The sequence below is a fragment of the Vulpes vulpes genome, chromosome 4, assembly GCF_048418805.1.
Source record: "Vulpes vulpes isolate BD-2025 chromosome 4, VulVul3, whole genome shotgun sequence".
Classification (NCBI taxonomy): Eukaryota; Metazoa; Chordata; class Mammalia; order Carnivora; family Canidae; genus Vulpes; species Vulpes vulpes.
In genome coordinates this window covers 56,896,196-56,902,700 of record NC_132783.1, presented here as the reverse complement: position 1 = coordinate 56,902,700, position 6,505 = coordinate 56,896,196, and the positions used below count along the sequence as shown (strand labels likewise).

Genomic DNA, 6,505 nt, shown 5'->3' with positions numbered 1-6,505 from the left:
TTTAAAATGAGAGCTTTATGAAATTCTCAGTTTTAATTTCAAATATAATAAATATCAGTAGCTATTACCTAAGTAATAGAACCTACCTCAAAGGGTTGTTGTGGGGGTTAAATGAGTTAATAATTGTGTCACAGATTAGTGCTTTCATTCTTGTGGTGCTAAGAGTTTCCTAGGAACATGGGGCACTTCAACACTCAGAACCATTGGGAAACTGCCATATTTGTAAATAACTTTCATCATCTGAAGTTTTTCAGCCCCAATCCACCATGTTGTTCATCTTTGATATGTCAAGGGCACATTTTAGAACAAAGTAAAAGTATAATATAGAAGCAAATGAAGTCAACAGGTAAAACCTTCATAAAATATGGTCCTATAATTGTGATGCCATATCATAGTTGAATTTTGAACTGTCACAGGTAAATCGTCTAATTAGTGAGCTACTAGTCTGAATCAGTTATCAGTATCTTCTTCATTTTTTTCACTCCTTAATTGATATCATAAATAAATACATGTGTGGACGTGTGTGTGGATAGATAGCACTAGGCATGGCAATATAACAGTGGTAAAGAAGACTGATCCTTTTTTTCAAGGTCCTTTTACACAGGTCAAGTTTCATGAATTCCTTTTTCTTTCATACATACGTCCATTTGTTGTTTATTCAAAGTTCAGTGGGTAGACCAGAGAAAACGCAAAATATGACTGTGAAATAGCCATTCATTATAACTTCTTTAAAAAGTTGTATTGAAAAGATTAGCCAGGGACACCGGGGTGGCTCAGTGGTTGAGCCTCTGCCTTCGGCTGAGGTTGTGATCCTGGGGTTCTGGGATCGAGTTCTGCATCCAGCTCCCCGCAGGGAGCCTGCTTCTCCCTCTGCCTATGTCTCTGCGTCTTTCTCTGTGAGTCTCTTGTGAATAAGTAAAATCTTTTTTTTTTTTTTTAAGAGGAAAGACTAGCCAGTTTCATCAAAGAGAGGTAGAAGTCCATAGGGAAGATGATAACAAATTATTGACTGTATTTGGGGTAAAGAAGTTATTAGGGTTAAATGAGGTCATAGGGTTGGGGCCTAGATACAATAGGATTAGTGTCCTTACTAGAGGAGATATGGGAAAGCTCATTCTCCCCCGTCTCTCTGCCGTGTGAGGACTTAGTGAGAAGGTGGCTCTTTGCAATTCAGAGAGATCTCATCAGGAACCAAATGCCCTGGAACTTCGATCTCAAACTGCCTAGTCTCCAGAACTGTGGGAAATAAATTTGTTTGTTTTAGCCACCCCATGAGTGGTATTTTATTACAGCAGCCTGATTAGACTAATACAGGGCTCGATGGATGAAAAAAATTTACCTGTCAAGATTGAAAGCAAGGAAATCTGTAGTCTTGCTTTATTGTAAGAACTGATGCCAGTTTGAAGGGGACTATTATTATTTTTTTATTATTGCAAAAATACATAATGTTAGATTTACCATCTTTTTAAGTGTGCAGTTTAGTAGTAAGTATATTCGTTTACATCACTGTGCAAAAGATCTCTGGAATGTTTTCATTTTGCAAATCTGAAACTGTATACCTACCATGCACTAATTTTTCCTCTTCCTTGTTCCCAGCCTTTGGCAACCAACCTTCTACTTCCTGTTTATATAATTTTGACTACTTTAGATACTTCATATGAGTAGAATTATACAATGTTTGTTCTTTTGTGACTGGCTTATTTGGCTTAGCATAATGCCCTCAAGGTTTTTCCATTTTGAAGCATGTGACAAGATTTTCTTATTTTTTTAAGACTGCATAATATTTAGTTGTAAATATATACCATGTTTTATTTATTCATTCATCTGTCAATGGACATTTGGGTTGATTCCACCTCTTGGCTGTTTTGAATTGTGCTAAGTGTGAAGGGTATTATTTATCTGTTTATACCATGAAATGATTTTGAAAAGCCCATTCTTTCTTTCTTTTTTTAAAAGATTTTATTTATTTATTCATGAGAGACAGAGAGCGAGAGAGAGAGAGAGAGAGAAAGAGAAAGAGAGAGGCAGAGGGAGAAGCAGGCTCCATGCAGGGAGCCTGATGTGGGACTCGATCCCGGGACTCCAGGATCATGCCCTGGGCTGAAGGCAGGCGCTAAACTGCTGAGCCACCCAGGGATCCCCCAAAAGTCCATTATTACTAAGGGCAGTGGATTCATTTAAGTTTCCACATCAGTGATAATTCATTAAGTTTCACATCAGTGATAATGATATATAATGAATACCTGTCAGTACTATGGTGAATAATAGTTGGAGGTGTGAAAGAGGACTTTTAAAACAAATACAGAGAAGCAACTGCAAAGAACTGTTGTTAATGGCATAGTTGGCATAAGTCAATTATATCTCAGTTCTTGTCATATAATTCATTTGAACTTTTATAACTGCTGTCATAGACAAATCCCCGATGGTTTTCTGTCAGTGATAATATGATTACTATAATGTATAAAGTCAACTGCTAGTTTTCTCTAGAGACTTACTAATTGAAAACAAAAGACTCAAGAGTTATTTTAATTCCTTTTGCATTCCCTACCCACCTCCCCATCTTTGTTTAATCCTTGTTACTTACAAGTGTGTTTTTCTTAGAGGGTTTCTTCTGAGATGTTGGCTACCCTATCCCAGTCTTTGGACCTTCTCTCTCTCTCTCCTCTGTCTCATCCAGTCTCATGGTTTTATTTGATTGTATTGTGTTGTATTTTATTTTATTTTATTTTTAAAAAGAGTTTTATTTAGACGCAGGGCTTGATCCCAGGACCCAGAGATCATGACCTGGGCCAAAGGCAGATGCTTAATCAACTGAACAACCCAGGCACCCCCAGTCTCATGGTTTTAAATATCATCTATGTGGTTATAATTTGTGTATCCCATTCCTGCCTACTGCCTGGATTCACATCTATATATTAAACCCCCATCTCTGCCTCAATTTCTGTAGCAATCTCCTAATTGGTCTCCTTGCTTCACACTGTAACCAGGAAAATCCATTCCTGTTTTTGTTTTTTAGGATGTTAATTTTCTGACTTTTAAAAATTTTATATCTTAGGTACTTTTTAAAAAATAGGCTTTTCAAAAGTTTTAGGTCCAGGGGCACCTGGGTGGCTCAGTGGTTGAGCATATGCTTTCGGCTCAGGTCATGAGCCCAGAGTCTTGGGATAGAGTCCCACATCGGGCTTCTCATAGGAAGCCTGCTTCTCCTTCTGCCTACGTCTCTGCCTCTCTCTCTTTGTATCTTATGAATAAATAAAATTTTAGAAAAAAAGTTTTAGGTTCATAGCAAAATTGAGTGGAAGGTACAGAGATTTTCCATATTATCTCCTGCCTCCACATACACATAGAAACTCAATCTTTTTGACTTATGGGTGGTACTATGCCTTTCCCTGTTTGGTACCTTCCATATGATATAGAGAGTGAAAGCCATATTTCTCACCTACAAGGCTCTTCATGACCTGGGCTCTGGCGACCTTTTCTTTCTTTCTTTTTCTTTCTTTCTTTCTTTCTTTCTTTCTTTCTTTCTTTCTTTCTTTCTTTCTTCTTTCTTCTTTCTTTCTCTTAGATTTTATTTATTTATTCATGAGAGACATAGAGAGAGAGGCAGAAACATAGGCAGAGGGAGAAGCAGGCTCCCTATGGGGAGCCCAATGTGGGACTCGATCCCAGGACTCCAGGATCACGCCCTGAGACAAAGGCAGACACTCAACCACTGAGCCACCCAGGCATCCCTCTAGTTGGTTTTCTTCGGAATCTCTGGCTGCCTAAAACAGTGTTTAGTATATAGTAGGCTCTTTATACCAACTTTTTGAGTGAACATGGATGAATTTTGTGCTAATTATTTTTGAATGTTGGTTCTGCCCCTGTTTGTATGCACAGCCGTTCTATGTCTTCACAATCTGCTCTCCCTTTCATTCTTATGCAAGAAATTAGATTTTGCTCTAATGGGTTTTTATTCATTAGAATATTTCTTTTGAATTTAAGGACCTGCAATTATGTTCTTTTCATCATCTCTAAGGACTTTCTCTTTTGTTGCCTCTTTCACTATCCATGATCAATGCATCAAACCTGTGTATTTGTGAATTACTTCACACCCAACATGCTGTTTGATTAGTAGAATATTTTCCGATTTATCTACTGAAAATACAAGCCCTCTTAGATGTAAATTCCCTCATGTTCTCTGTGTTTTTTATTTAAACTTCAAATTGTATTTAATTTTTTAAAAAAGATTTATTCATTTGTTTTAGAGAGAGAGAGAGACAAAGAGAAAGAATGCACTAGTTGGGGGAGGGGCGCAGGGAGAGGAAGAGAATTTTAAGTGGATTCCCCGCTGACTGCGGTGGCTAACTTGGGGCTGGATCCCGGGATCGTGACCTGAGCCAAAATCAAGAGTCAGACATTTAACTTACTGAGCCACCCAGGCACCACAAATTATATTTAAAATTTTTAAAAAAGATTTTTATTTATTTATTTGAGAGAGAGAGAGAGCAGGAACAGGGAAGAGAGGGATAAGCATACTCCCCACTGAGCAGGGAGCCTGACATGGGGCTTGATCCCAGGACCCTGGGATCATGACCTGAGCCAAAGGCAGAAAGATACTTAATGACTGAGCCACCCAGGTGCTCCAATTTACGCTTTCTTAATCTTTCTTTTAGCCCTCCTTCTTACTGCCTCATCTCCACAGCTCTTTTACCTCAGAAGTAACCTGTTATCTTCTCATTATCAAATTCAGTAATTTTTCTTCATCTTCATACCATATGACCTTTCTGATCCATCCTATATTTCATAACCATATGTCATTTTTGTTAGCTCTCTTTAGCTTCCTTGTTTTTCTTTATACTTATTTGGCCATTCATATGTTATTTATTTTATTGGTACTTGTTTTTCATATGCAACAGCAACAATATGGGTGCTAATTGAGGTTCTATACTCAGTTACTAGGAACCAAAACCCAACTCAGACCAATCTAAGCAATAACAAGAATGTTAACAGTGGGCCTGATTCATAGGCTCTAATATTGTCAGTAGAATCGTCTGCACTGTATTTCTCCATACTGTGGGCCCCATGTGGTGGCAAAGTTGATCACTGACCATTCTAGGCTTACATTATCATTATAGCTAACAATCCTGGGGAACAGAGAATGTTTGTTTTCTGATAACTTTGTAGATGTCTGAGGTATACTCTACTGGCGTGCTTGGGTTCTGTGATCATCCTTGAGTCAATCACTATGGCCAAGAGAAGGGAGGGCTTGGAATTACCAGGCCTGGATCACATACCCACTTCTGCAATTGGGATTTTGTTTATATCTTTTCCTGAAACACATGGCCTGAAAATGGGAGAAGGATGAGCTCTCAAAGAGATATCGAACATTTTCTCTTCCTATTCTGTACATTGTATCCTGGGACTATGGTGTCCACTGTCTTAACTTCTGTTACCACCTATGTGCTGATACCTTGCAAATCTCATAATACAAATGAACCCTAATTACACTGGAAAGCCATTGGAAAATCATTTTTTATTTATATTTTTTGGTAGTTTTATGGTTTTATTAGCACAAATATGACACGCACATAAGTTGTCTATTCATTTTCTTCACTACGCAGCCTGGCATTGAGATTGGTGACTCTGATGGCCAGCTGGGCTGCTCTTTCCATAATGGCTTTGCAGTTTTTGGAAGATACATTGTGAGCAATCTCTGCACATTAAGATTCGTTGCATATCAGCAGCACCTCAAGCTCCTTGATGTTGTGGACTAGGAACTTCCGGAAGCCATTGGGCAGCATGTGCTTTGTTTTCTTGTTGCTCCCATAACCAGTGTTGGTCATCAAGATCTGGCCCTTGAATCTTCTGCCTACCCTATTGTCAACGCCTCTGGGTTTCCACCAGTTGTGCTTAATTTTGACATATGGGTCTGACTGTTTGTGGATGAACTTCTTGGTCCTCTTTTTAACAATCTTGGGCTTCACTGGAGGTCTGAGGGCAGCCATGATGCCCAGCAATCGATGGCTGCCACCTCCGCAGGTGGCGCCAAGGAAAAGAGGGGGCCATTGGAAAATTAAATGGAGTCGATGTTATTGCTCTAAGTGCAATGGCTGGTCCTGATGAGGAAAATTCAAGGCACAGTGTGGTTTGTGGAGTATCACTACCAGGATCTGGTAAGTGAATTCAATAGCTGAGTAGGTCAGTATTATTCAAACAGGAATTACAGGAATTCTTTCTTCTCATCAGGAAGCCTTCTAAAGCCTCATATGAAGCAGAATCCGACCCCACAACTAAAGGAGGACTAGCCGGAGTCATTGAGGCATCCTGGCCCTACTCAAGCAGGTTGGTTTTCAGCATAAAACGGAAGTGCTGAGGACAGATTAGAAAAGTGGATAGATTCACTGGGAAGAGCATAAGATGGTGGCAGGCAGGGGTCCAATATGGATGGGACCAGTACAAGGCAGGGATGAGAATTGCAAATCTGTGGCTTGGAGTTCAAACTCAGGGTTTATTCTTATGTAAT

At 39.2% G+C, this 6,505-nt stretch overlaps 1 pseudogene; it reads right to left on the bottom strand.

Moving 5' to 3' along the window:
- Positions 1 to 5,579: 5,579 nt before the first annotated feature.
- On the bottom strand, positions 5,580 to 6,019 carry LOC112919617 (large ribosomal subunit protein eL32-like; annotated as a pseudogene).
- Between the last annotated feature and the right edge of the window lie 486 nt (positions 6,020 to 6,505).